This window comes from Rousettus aegyptiacus, unplaced genomic scaffold (genome assembly GCF_014176215.1).
Source record: "Rousettus aegyptiacus isolate mRouAeg1 unplaced genomic scaffold, mRouAeg1.p scaffold_m13_p_10, whole genome shotgun sequence".
NCBI lineage: Eukaryota > Metazoa > Chordata > Mammalia > Chiroptera > Pteropodidae > Rousettus > Rousettus aegyptiacus.
The window spans coordinates 72,929,357-72,943,360 of NW_023416285.1; the positions used below are offsets into that span (position 1 = coordinate 72,929,357).

At 38.5% G+C, this 14,004-nt stretch overlaps 1 protein-coding gene across 5 annotated transcripts in view; it reads left to right on the top strand.

The window, feature by feature from the left end:
- Positions 1-241: 241 nt before the first annotated feature.
- RBM47 (RNA binding motif protein 47) overlaps positions 242-14,004 on the top strand; it is a 140,722-nt gene continuing 126,959 nt past the window's right edge. For 2 of the 5 annotated variants that reach the window (XM_016119965.2, XM_016119968.2), the window contains exons 1-3: positions 242-338; positions 486-647; positions 809-4,673. The gene's annotated coding sequence lies outside the window, so the exon portion shown is untranslated. The remainder of the gene's footprint in view (positions 339-485; positions 648-808; positions 4,674-14,004) is intronic. The other 3 variants (XM_016119960.2, XM_016119963.2, XM_016119959.2) reach the window with 2 other exon arrangements.

Sequence of the window (14,004 nt, forward strand, 5' to 3'; positions counted from 1 at the left end):
AATAGTATAGTAGTAGTTAGTAGTAGTTGACTCTATGCACTAGACACTGTTCTAAGTTCTTTGTATTAACTCATTTAACCAGAACAAACATTTTTTAGACTAGTCCTTCACTAAAGTAGCCCAATAAGAAACAGTACTTTTTTATTTATTTATTTTTTCTCATTTGAATGACATTGCAGCCCGAAATCACAACTCCGTTTTAGGTTCCTGGTGGTGCCTGCTTCCTCTTTTAGTTTGTTTAGTCACAGAATACGATTCCTGTTGGCCGATTACACGCCTACAAACAGGCTTAGCGCTCTATTGAAATGCGCGAGGCTCCTTAACTCTTGTGTAAACAGGTAACGCGAAGGGGTGGGGCACAGATTGCGGGATACTTTGGGATGGGGATGGGGTGGGGGATTAGAGCCAACTCCGCAGAGATCAGGAAAGGTTAAGGGACGGTTTGGCTGCTGTTTTTAAATCTAGTTTTGTTGTTCCTGTTCTAGAAACTAGCTGTAACTTAAGGGCAGAGCGCATTAAAATGAGCCACTTCTGACAAGCAGCGCCCAGGCCCCAGGCCCTGCTGCGAAGGCCCCGGCAAAGGTCAGGGCTTCGTCGGCGTGACGTTCTTTCCTGCGCTCGTCGGAGCGGTGCTCTTTCTGCTTCAGGTAAGGACACTCTTGGGAGGTCTCCATTCCGTCAAGGCCTCAGCAGTGCTCGTCCTGTTCTTACCTGGTTAAATGACTTCTTTACTAGGGTGGCAGGACGGGGGTGGGGTGGTGCTGATCCTCTCGTGATTCAACAGCAATTTCCTTGTTCCTCAAACAAGGTTCTGCTTGGTGTCTCTGAACAGCGCAAAGGGGGCCACACGTCTGATTGGGACTGATGTCCTCAGGTGCAGCAGGTGCCGCTTCTGGGGTCACCTCTGGATGTCTGAAATGAACGTCACTTTTTGAGCGGGGAAAGAAGTCTGTCTGATGAAGTTTCCAAATCTGTCCCAACAAGGCAGATTTATTTTTTTAACGTTCAGCAAAGGTATCTGGGCTCCTAAAACAACAGGAATGTTGCACTGGCCTTTGGCCAGCGGAGGCTCAGCGAGCAGGATAAAATTTCAGCGCAGATTTACGGGAAGTTGCCAGTGTTTGGGAGTAAAAATCTGGTTTGGTGAGTTTAAGAGAAGGGAGTAGACGAGAGACAACCTTGCTACTGTGAGGCGAATGGCCTCGGCGGGGGAGGGCGTCGGGAGGAAGGAGGAGGGAACAGGGAAGAGCGGGGAGACCAGTCGCTGAGCGCTCCCGGTGCGGAGTGCAGGACGCAGCAAGGCTCTCCTGGCCGCTGGTCTCCCCCGGGTGCGGAACCCCGCGCGGTTCTGCTGGTGGGGTCGCTGTGCTTTCAAGTTCTCGCTCGCGCCAGGAATTTAGCCCCTGAGAGCTGCCTTCTGGTTCTCGCTTCTGTTTCCCACTCTGGAATGTGCAGCTTGGGACAGTGAGAAGCCGGGGCTCGGGGAGTTGCCCTCGTTGAGAGTTTCTCTCTGCAGGTTTCCAAGGTTCAGAAATTCTGACAAACTGGAATTCCCAGAGTCTGGGAGTTAAGCCTAAAACGACCTGTTGCTTTAAGCGGCGCGGTGGGGAGTAGCTGGACACTCCTTATTTTTGTTTAACATTAAAAAGAGGGAGGCGGAGAAGATGTTGTAGGTTACTCGGTAGCCGTGTAAATTACTACCGGGCTGTGAATGAATGGTGTTAATTTCTGAAGTGGGCGACTTCAAGTACATAACAAAGGTAAGGTGGTTTTTGGTAATCCTTCTAACTAACTACTGTCCCTTCATTTTACTTTTGGGTCCCTATTTTGCAATTTTTTTTTTCTCTCTTTAGCTCTTATCTCATTCTACTACCTTCCTTCAGACTCAAATATTTTAGTGGAAAAGAAATGGTGTATAAAAAGATTTTCAAAGCGTCAGCTCTCGAAAACCAGAAAATCATACAGTCAGCCCCATGATGTTTCCTGTGGCGATGAAACCGTTTCCATACAAGAAACAGACTCTTTTTTTTCACCCTTGAAAACACATGATTGGGCTGTCCAGGGGCACAGGTGACTTTTTAGACTCAGATTGAGGAAATGTTCGTGACAGTCATCTCACTAAAGTGTTAAGGATGGTGGGGGATGTCTTCCTGTAGTAATTCACCTCCAAATGTAATTTAGTGGAGGCTTGGTTGTTTCAACTTGAAAATTCAATCTGCATTAAAGTGCAGGACTGATGAATTATGACAACTGACCAATCACCAGCCACTGGATATTTAAGAAATCAGTTCCAGTAAAGGAAATGGAATTTTTTCAAATAAACAATTTCTGTTTTAATTAGATAAAAGTTTATCTACTCTGGGGTACTGTCCCCAAGCTTTTGGGGATGCGGCTTTTTTCTTTTGGCTTATCAAAGCCATAGATAGTGTCTTCAAGGTATTTACTTATAGGCCATACTGCTTTGAAGGAAAAATCAAGTAGTTTTTTTTTCATAGTGGCATTTTAATGACTCACGTAGTTTTCTTTAGCAGGAATGTAGATGAGAAATATATTCTTTGAAAATTTTAGTGCTGCAGTCACATGAAGTTTTCAGGAGAGAGAAAGCAAGGGGCTGACAACACAAATATAAAGAGGCTGCTGCGGAAGTTTTAAGCACAGTTACAACTAGACCAAGAGCACTCGAGAACTACAGGTGCCAGTTCTAAAAGATGAAAGGTCGTTAGTGGCATAAAACACAACCTCTAGACAAACCAAAGTACCCAACCAAGGCAATGAAATGATACTTTGGGAGGTTGAGTTACTATTAATTTAAACAATAATCTTTGTCAGATTGATGATCTGAAATCTTGGAGGGAAACAAAACCAACCCAATCTGAAAGGGAAACAGGAGGAGGGAGAGTTTAGGGTTTTGTATTCTTTACTGTCTACATCACCCTCATCCTGTTCTCATATAGATCCCGTTGACCTCTTTGACTTAATTTCTGCATACTGGCAGAATGAGGAATCAGAACTTTTCATAAGAGCCCAGGTTCACTATTAACTTTTAATATTTGTTAAATGAAGAAATAAGCTGATAGAAAAAGAGCTGCTAGCCTAACTCCGCCATGCTTCTTTACCTGACTAGGCTACACTTCATCTGCTCAAGAGTTTCTTTGAACATATGCTGAAACTGAATCAAATTTTGAGGATTTTTTAAACTTTCGTGTGGTTGTTGATTTTTCAGAAGCTCATAGTATTCAAATTTTGGCATCATTATTTTACTTCAGTATCTACAACTTTAATACTTTATGTACTTATTTTTGATTACCCGCTGTGCTGCTCTAGACTAAACTTTGTAATAAATTTTGAAATATGTTGGTAACACTGAGGATGAAATAAAGATACTAAGCAAGGAAACTGCTTCTGGACAGGTATCCTATATACTTTAACTAGTGTTTGTGAGACTACTCACATTTTTTTTTCCCCTCACATCATAAGAACATTCAAATTAGACTGTTGTCTTTGGCTACTAGAACCAAAACCTGTTCTGGGTAATTTAAACAAAGATTAGGTTGAAGTAGATAAAATTATTTTCTTACAGAATGAGTTTGCTTTCCAAATTCTGCTTTCAATCTGAAGATTAAAGGTAAATCATGTCCCCAGTGCTTGAGCTTTGATTGCTATAGGAAGTATTTGACTACTTCAGACAGGTTTCTACCTCTGTATTACGAGTCCCTTCTGATTTTCAGGACTAGGCAGGAGAATGGATGGATGCAGGGGTGCTGGTGGCAGGAGTGAGATCTCAAAAATGGACTGATGTTCAAGGGAAACTTTAATGGGGTTTTCCTAGAGAATAGATAATCCTAGGGTCAAAAACAACAACAACAACAACAACAACAACAACAACAAAACGAAACAAAACTTAATCTGAAGAGGGCTTAAATTTGGGATTCATAAGACTTAGAAAAGTGATACATTTTTCATAACTCTAGAATTTGTGCGCCGAACATTTATAAAGTTACAATTAGGATGTAATGCAGCTTTAAAAAGTGGTTGTCAGAACGATGCCAAGTTAAAGATTATATTAGAACATTTCAACTGCTGGCCTGATTAAGAGATATTTTTCCTCTTGGGAGCAGTCTTTGTGTCATGATGATATTGATTTTTTGGTTTAATATCGTTAAGAGGTGTATGATAGTCAAAACAACCACCTGTTCAGAGTAATTGCTTCAGAGAACACCTGGGAAAAGATTTTCAATAATGGTAATGCAGATGACTTGGTTTATAAGATAGGAGGTCTTCCAAATCTCTAGAGAACTATCGTAGAAATAATAAGTAATTGTTCAGTTGCTACCTTAAGTTGTTGAAAACATCTCATGCTAGAGGGATTTAGGGGAAATTGGCACCCTGTCACTTCTTGTGTGTGGTCCTGAATTATCTTGTCAGTAAAACACTCCTGAGATCACCTGAGCTTGACATCTGATTGTTTCTACTTCTCTTATAGTTCCTTCCCTTTCTAATCTGTCAGCGTCTGTATGGGAGAAGGAGACAAAGGGGAAGATATATCCTCCCCTTGAAGTTAGTGTGCTCCCTTTTTTCAGAACCTCTTATTTTGCCCTGGAAAAGGAGTGAGGGAGGAATTTTCCAGTGAAAGTGGAAGGAGAGTGTCTGGAGAAATAAATGTCAAGAAACAGGTGAGTTCCAAACACTATTAGTAATTTACCAGAAAGCTCACATGTAGCTTATGAATGTCCTTAAACTATTGCAGGTGAACTGGCAACTGTAGGAATTTGAGGCTCATCCCTCACTTTTACAATTTAAATGCTCCTAGTACACTGCAATAGATGGCTAATTTGATTGAGTTCAAGATATTATCTCTTGGTACAACCAAAAGTAAATTGATTAAAAAAGGCACAGTACTTTCAACTACACTCCCACTCTGACTTTTTTCTACTTTGTTTAGTGATTTAAGGGCACCTGAAAAATAAATCGCAGCTCAGTTTCTATAACTTATGTATAGAAATAAGTTATAGTGTGTGAAAAGTTTTGTGTGTGAATATTTAGTTTTTGCCATCATAGGAACTTAGTTCATGCAAAAATTGGTTTGTGAATATATTTAGATGTGTACAGTTTATGTGTTTGTAAATTATAAAACCTAAGTAAATTGATATTATAATAGAAATGACTGACTGTAGTTTATAGATGCCCTTTTGATAAACCCTATCAGGTTGTAAGAGGGGCCATTTCAGAAATCAAAAGTACAATTCCTACCTTTCTGTAGACCATTTAAGAGAGACGACATTAGGAGGAGACAAAGTGCTAGTGTAACCCTGAAAGCCCTTTGCGATTTTGGGAAAATATCAGTTCTTTGGTCTTAGCAGATTCCTGGTTGTGCAAAATATATACTTTATTTTTAAATTACAGCCATTCATCCTAATCAAGAACACAATCTCTGGTTTCCTCAAATCATGTTAGTTGTCTTTGGGAATACTGTCTGTGGTTCTTATGAACATGGTAGCCCAGTGTCAAGACCAGAATAGGTGCCTGGTTGGGTTTATGCTGAATGAAAGGGGAGTTGCTGACAGTTTTAACCTTATGATTGTGCTTTGCTTTTTGTAATAGTTAATATTGATTATATTAAAGTTTCCACCAGCTAGGGAGAAAGACAGCCTATTCCCAGAAGCCATGAATAATCCATGCATGGGTCAGCAAGAGTTAACTGTAGGTACCAATGGGCAATGGTTGGGTATACAATGAATGTAAGGCATTGTGCAGCTGAAACAGGAACAGGATGCTTCTAACTGGCCAAGGAAATGCCAACCTGTAAAAATTGTAATAAAAAGCATTTTAGCTTTCAGAGCACTGAGTGAGACCTGGCTTGATCATTTTTGTAAAGCATTTCACATCATTCCAAAAGAAAGAAGTATTTAATAAAATTAAGATGTTTTTCAAGGATTCATTCTCTTAGATCAATTCAATTGCTGTTCTGAAAATGTATACTTAGGTCTTTCAAGCTCAGGTGAAATATTCATGTTTCTAAAAGTGGGGATCCATTTGGTGATGGTATTAGCACTTTTGAAAAGATGGCTTAAGTAATATTTCTTTTTGTTTGTTGTCATTTTTTAAAAAAAAATTAATAACATAGATCTTGGTACACCAAGCCCTTGCCAAGATTAGGCCCATCTTCTCAGTAGCCTTCTCAAGACAAAGTTGCCTTTGTTTAACTACAGCGGGGAGGATTTGGTGACACAGAAAACTCACTGGGGCACTGCAACTTATTATTAATAGAAAATTCAATGGTCTCATGTTTTTGTTGTTGTTGTTTTTTTTTAATACTTTCTCAGCTAATGTCTATGCTACATTTCTCTGTGCTGATGATCTTACTTTTTCAGACTTGCCGAGGGAAGGACATGGTAGCTGCAAATTTACCTTGGAGTTTAGTTAGGTTATAAAAGGCCAAACCTGCAGTATGCTGATGCAGAGGAGAGCTCAGCTCTGTGTACTAATTTATTCTTAGAGTAATCAACAAAATTTGGTCACTGGTGGAGAAAAAGAAAAAGGGGTTAGCCAGAGTGAAAATGACAATTTTGGGGAAAGGAATGACTATTGGAACGAAATTCAAACTTCATGGAAGATTGGCTAAAAGCAGAGATGGCCTTGGTTCAAATCCTGGCTCAGCCACTTGTAAACTGTGGGACTTCAGGCAGGTTAGCTAATCTCTCTGTGACTCAGTTTCCTCAAGTATAAAATGCTTACCTCACAAGGTTGTTGTAAGGATTAAATTAATCTTTTTTTTAAAAAAAAAGTTTTTTAAAGTGTAGTTGGCATATGAGATTAATTTAAATTAATCTACTTATGAACAGAGTGTAGAACAGTGCCTGGTATGTAGTCAGCATGATATGCATATGCATCATGTTTGAATGTATTTCTGAGTTTGAATTCTTATCTCACTATCCTATTTTATGTAAGACTTCTTTTTTGACCTCTTCTGCTGGTTGGAATCCAGGATTCTCCTAACATCACCCCTTGGCTTTGACCAAATGGCATTGCCATTGTAGGTGGGCAGTTTTTTGGCTTTTGTATCTTAGTTGTATGGAGAAAATATTACTTAGAATCACCAAGGTGCATTTTTTTTTCTCAATAAACTATAAAATGTTGGTTAGAAACAAAAGGAATGGTGCTATTGAATCTGTTGAGTGAGAGTGTTTGACTGAGAATGCAAAATAGAAATTTCCTATGTGAAAGAATTTAATATATCAAACTTAAGTAGTTCTTATTTTGACTTTTATTGGTTAGTATTAAGTATTTATAATCATAATATAAAATATGGGACTTTCTTGGAACTGCCACAGTGCCTTACCTGTGAATCCCTAATGGCATTTTGTATTCTTACTTTGGTACATATACTGTTTTCCTTACCAGACAGACATTAAATTCCTTGGAGGCAGGATTTATGTCTGAATAATAGTTGCATTCCTCAATATCCCTAGTTTATAGTTGAGTGCTCAATAAATAATATAGGAATTTCTTCGCCCAAATACATTACCATTATATACACACAATGGCATTTTTTTATTCCATGGGTATGTATTACACATCGTATTTATTTGAATGACTTCTATTTATTCCAGAAGTATTTTACAAAAAAATGTTGGATAGAGGAAATATGATGGAGCTGAGTGAACTCTGGCAGGAATGGACTGGAACAGAAGTGCTGTCCACAGCCAAGCCTCTGAAAGCATGACAGGGTGGGGAAGACCTGGGATAGGGAGGGTCAGTTTGTTACGGTGCTTAGGTGCCCATCAGACTGTTCAAAAGTTTGTATCTCTTTTTTCAGCTCTTTATCTTTCTTTCTTTCTTTCTTTCTTTTTTTTTTTTTTGCATTTTATTTTATTCTTAATTTCATGTATACAATACAATGGTTAGACATTTATATAGTTTATATAGTACTCGGTCCCTTGATTACTCTATCACCCCTCTGGCTCTATACACAGCCATTACATTACTGCTGACTGCATTCCCTATGCAGTGCCATTGCAGATTCTAGGGTTTCATTTTTTTATGGCTATATAAATATGAATATGCCATTGTATATATGAACTGTAACTTCTTTATCCAATCATCTGTTGATGGGCGTTTGGGTCGCTTCCATATCTTGGCTATTGTAAATAGTGCTGCCACGAACATAGGGGTACATAGATCTTTATGAATTATTATATTAGTATTCTTTGGATAAATACCCAGAAGTGCAATTGCTGAATCAAAAGGTAGATCCATTTTTAATTTTTTAGAAATCTCCAGACTGTTTTCCATAGCAGCTGTACCAATTTGCAATCCCACCAACAATGTGTGATGGTTCCCTTTGCTCCACATCCTCACCAACCCTTGTTCTACTCTTTACCATTCTTTAAAAGGTTTAGACTCATTACTAGGTAACTATGAGAAGGGGAAAACATACATTTTCTCAAAATTAGAAGGAATTTATTAGATAATTAATATAAAATGCGTATTCTCAAAATTGGGGAAAATGAATGACAATAAAATCCAAGAGTACAATATCAAGTAAATATACAGATCTGTTAGCCACAGTGGTATAATTTTTCTGGTGGGCTGGTGGTGTACTTTGGGCTGAGAAAGAGAGGTGAGGAAGGACAGGTAGTTGAAGAAGTACTGAGAGAATTGCCTCAACTGAAATCCTATTTGCAGAGCAAAGGGAATCCTATTCAGTGCAAATAGTCTGGCCCAGGAATTTTCACTCTTTGCCCTACATTGTACATTCCAGGATCCACCTCAAGGTTTATGTAAATTTGCCAATGAGTAAACAGAAACTACCAGCTCAGATAGTACTAATTAGTGGAATTTGTGCCTTTCATCTGCAGTTGCTCCATATTCATAGATAGTCACTCACAGCTGAGACCAAACCTGGGCAGGCAGGGATCTTGGAATATTCCCTCAGCACCATTCCCAGTGTGGAACCTAGGCGTCATTCCTGCAGTGAGAACTGTGGGAGGTGCACAGACCTGAAATTAAGTGGTAATACCCTTGTTGCCTCACGTCCTAGTAATGTGTGAAGGATCTTGACCTTTCTCCATTGGCTATGGCTAGTCAATGAACTAGTCAGTGGAACTCCAAAATCTGCTTATCTGTTCTCCCTGTTTTCACCTTTGCCCTCACCCCATACACTCTGTTCTTGACACAGGATCCAGAGCAAATCTTTAAAAACAGAAGTCAGATAACACCAGTCCTCTGCTGAAAACTTTCCAGCACTTCGCCATCTCGCTCAAAAGCCAACGAGGCACTATATTTCTAGTCCCATTACCTCTTTAATCTCAACTTCTATCACTCACTCCTGTACTCATTCTGCTTTCGCCAGCTTCATGCTTCAGGTCCTTTGTACTGGCTGCTCCTTTTCCTTGAACCAGCTTCTCCAAATATCTGCATGGCTCACTCTTTTACCTCCTTCAAGTCTTTGCTTTCCTTCCCACATCTAAAACAGTAATTTCCTTCTTCCTGCTGGCACTCACTATCTCTCTACTTTGCTCTATTTTTTAAATATATTTGTCACTTTTTAGCATGCTGTGTAATTGTATGGCTCATTGTCTCTTCCCCACTAAGTGTCTGCTTCATTTGTTGATGTATTCGAAACACCTTAGCACAGACTCTGCCACAGGGTAGGCACTCAGTAAATATTTGTAAAATGAATGACTAAAACACACAAGTTTTTCCACAGCACACATATGACTGAAAATGTCATATAACTTGTGTATTCTGCTCAAAATATAACCATGAACATGTCTTTCTTCATCAGCATGGATTTTCTCCCAGACCTCTCTTATTAAGTAGCCATGTTTTCTGTGGTTTTTCTGGCTTCTCTGGTTTCATTTTTTTCTGTAGCACCGCGAGCCCTTGGTGGAGGCCCATGACTAAGTAATGAGCAAGGCACATCTAAGTGTGGGGATGGCGCAATCATTTCAGCACTTCCCTGTTTCCAAATCAAAATCTGGTCTTTGGCAATCTTTTTGTGATTTCCATCTAATTCTTACAGCCCTCTGTTTTGAACCAGTCTTATGAATTACATGCCCTACAGATAATTACACCTGTTATTATATTGTTTATCTTTTTTTCTATTGTTGTTTAATTATAATTAATTATAGTTCTGAAAGTAACTGTCAAGAAGGGTTGTTTTTTGTTTTGTTTTGTTTTGTTTTTTACTATCTCTTTTGACCTTTGAGATTTTTCCAAATACCAACTGCTGCTGCAGGAATCCATCTACATTTTTCTCGATTGCAGAACTCAGTTAGGTATTTTGCCCTGACCCGGCATGAAACAAGAGCTAGTGAGTGTCACTGTCTGAGTCTTTAAGATTTCCCCAGACCTTTGTACAAAACCTTGGTCTTGCCTTTTACTGAGAGGCAAAACAGGTCTGATCTGTCATTCTTGCTTGCTAACCCTGGCTTCATTCTCTCCCTTTGCACAATTACCTTGGTTTGGCAAAATTGTATTTCTTGATCTTGGGATGTGGAGCTCCCCCTGTGCACACACCTGCCTTATCTATAACTTGGCACTGGAAAGGGCTTCCTAATGGCTGTTAGAATCCTGTGACTATTAGACTTTGGAACCCTAGAACTAGTCTTGAAAGTGAGCCAGGAAGCTCCAGGAAAGTTCTTTGCAGTCAAAAAAAGTAATAGGGTACGTGAAGGTATGTGAAGATCCTGGTTATAGTTATTTCTGATAATTGTCGATCGCGGCTTATTCCTGATTTAAAATTATTGGCTTTTTTTCACTTCTAAGTTTGTTTGGAAGCTATCATCATTATAATTGATAGTAACAGGACAATTTGTTGAGGAATTTAAAAAACTATACCTATTGAACAGCTAATATTTATAGTACCTTCTGCAAATCATTTCATTACTTACCGTATGTACCAGATGAGACATTAAAAATGAATAGTGTATAAATTTTAAATTAGATCTGTCTTTAACAATATACTATATGGAAGGAGCTGGTGGTAATTACTTATCAGTTAGAAAATTTTCTCAAAATGTAGAACAAGTAAATAGGTAGACCTGAAAAAAAAAAAAAGGATGAGTATGAATTAAACCACGCGAAAGGACCTACTTTTCTTATGTAGACACAGACTCCACTGTTAACTTATTGAGTAGCTGCTATGTGCCAAACACCAGGTACTAGGTATGCAGTGGAGAATGTAAGTTCTCTGCTCTCATGGGGCTTTCTTTGGGGTTAGAGATGGGATTCAGTATTCTAGTACCAATAGATACCAGACTGAGAGGTGATGCTGAAGGTATATGATAGACAGAAATATCCTTGCCATATGGAGTAGCATTTATGAAGATCTTAAGGCTGAAGAAAGTTTGGCATGTTGAGGGATGTGAAGAAAGCAGGTGTGTTACTGGAGCAAGGAGCTGAGGGGCACAAGGTTAGTTTGTGGGGTTACTGAGACCCAGAGTATGTAGGCTCTTCAAGACTATGGAAAAGAGTTTGCCTGTTGTTACTCCAAGCTTAATGGAAAGTTATTAAAGAGGATTTACTTGTTAAAAGATAACTGAGTACTGGGTGAACACTGGATTGGAGGGAGACTGTCACACCAAGTATGAAAATTTGGGTTTCTTTTTGAGGATGGCAGTGGAGATGGAGAGAAGCTTGTCAGCTGGATGCAGTTTCTTCTGTGCATCCAACTGCCTTTTTTACAGCCTCATTTCAGCCCTGGCAGAGGTTTCACCAGTGGCTGACAGAAATAGCAAAATTTGCTGATAGCCTAGATATAGGGGTGAGGGAGAGGAATGAGGATTCTAGCTTGAGTTATTGGATAAGATGGAGGAGACTAAAGAAGAACAAGTTTGAGGAGGGCAGAGCAAATAAGAAGTTCAGTTTTGGGTGTGTTTATTGAGAGTCCTGTTAAACATCCCAAGGAGATGTTGAAAGTTTCCGTTTTATATCCAGCACCTCCAACAAGAACAGGAGGCACCTCTTCTAGGCACCTATTTTGTATTTCAATATTTCTTTCTCACTTTGTCCAGAGTTCCACATATAGATAAGGTGTGTGACCTTTATATATCATAAATGACAAAATAATATTCTAACACTGATTGAGCATCTACTGCATTTAGGAAACTGTGATGGGGGATGATTTAGGAGATAGAACATTAAAAAATCTAAGTTTAGTTTTAGCCACCAAGTATCTTCTAATTCAAATTAATTCTATATATGATATTGAAACATTAAATGTTCGATATTTATATATTTATATATTTACTTTAATATTAAAATATATATTTAACATTAATTTAGGTACTAATATAAATATATTTAATTATCTATAAAAGATTTTGTAGATAATGAAATAATTAATATAGAATATATATTTTATATATTGAACAACATAGTTAATATTAAAAACTAAGTGTCAATAATGTACAAACAAAAATTTATCCCACATTACAAAAGATAAAGTATTACAGGATGCAACACAGTGGCTCCCTTGTGAGTTACACTCAGAGGCATGCATATTCATGCTGTAGATATTGACAATAACTATGGATCCATTTAGAACATGCAACTATATTTTTTGTCCTATCCTTACCTAACTTGATGAAGGGTCTGCTGCACTTCTGAATATTATATGGGTAGAAACTGGAAGTCAGTACAGACACACTTTAAAATACATTGTATCTCTAGCAAACTCTTTTTTTTTTTTTTTTGAGCTTCTAGAGCAAGCACTGGGGATATGATGATGAATAAGTCACAAAGTTTTTGGAGCTTAGAGGAGTGGAAGCTTTATCTGTTTATTTTAGTACTATCACTACAAGCCCTCCACCCCTACCAGTGGTTATTCTAAAAAAATTAAAGTTTGAACATATATTTCCAAATTTGTAGGAATAAAATGTTGTATTTTGGTCTGAAGCAATGGAAAACTTCAGTCCCAAAAAGTAATGTTTTAAAAAGTCATAAACCATTGTGGGTGTGATGGTGGGGTAGATGTAGGAGAAGAGGTTATGATGGATGTTTTGCAATCATGGCTATAGAAACTGTCAACGGCTGCAGCTTTTCATTTTGGTATGTCAACACCAGTGGAGCCTATGAGGTATTATCAAATTTATTATTGCTTAATTGAGCCAAATGGTGTAGATTTCAGTTTTTGCATAAGATGGGTCATTTTCTAAAAGGATATATGTAGTGCCTGGAGGTTTCACACTTATTCAAATTCTGTTTTTAATCAGAAAGATACTTTGGTAAGGAGCTATTATAATGTGTACCTGCAGTAATCACACAGGGAAAGGAGGAGGCTTGTGTCTGAGTAATTGCAGAACAGCTGTCTATAACTAAATATTTGAAGTTGAAAGTTAAAAACAAAATAACAGTGACTAATAATAATGGCTGACATTTAATGTGCGCTTACTGTATGCCAGGCATGATCTTATTCAATAAACAAAACCACCCTTAAGAAGTAGGCACTACTATTACCCTCATTTAGCAGATGTGGAAATGAGGCATTGACAGGTCAAGCAACTTGCCCAGGGTAAATAGTGGTCAGGATTTCAGACTGTTGTAAGGCTTCTCATATGAGGTCTGGGAAAATCCCTGGGCCAGGACCCAGTCAGTCTTACCAAGACCTGCTGCTGGCTTAGCAAGCAAGCGACCTTGGACATGGCACTTCACCTTACTGGTTTTCAGCTTCCTTGCCTTTAAAATTGGATAGAAGAGAGGGGAGATTTTGAGCTGGACATGTTTTTCACAGCCCCAAATTTGATTCTAAGTCTTTTTATTTTCATGGTTCAAATCTATAAAAGGTTACTATTCATAAGATGTCTAAAGGGAAGATCAGGGTGGTGTGAGCAAACTGGGGGGTTAGATTAGACAGGTGTCGTTCACCTGGCCTTAAGTTGCAGGAAGGAAACTGCTAAGTTAGATGGCTTGTCCAAATCTTACACAGTTCTTACTATGTTAGCTATATTCCCTATCTCAAATGGGATTCACTTCTTTCTCAGGTTCTGAGAATTTTTCCTT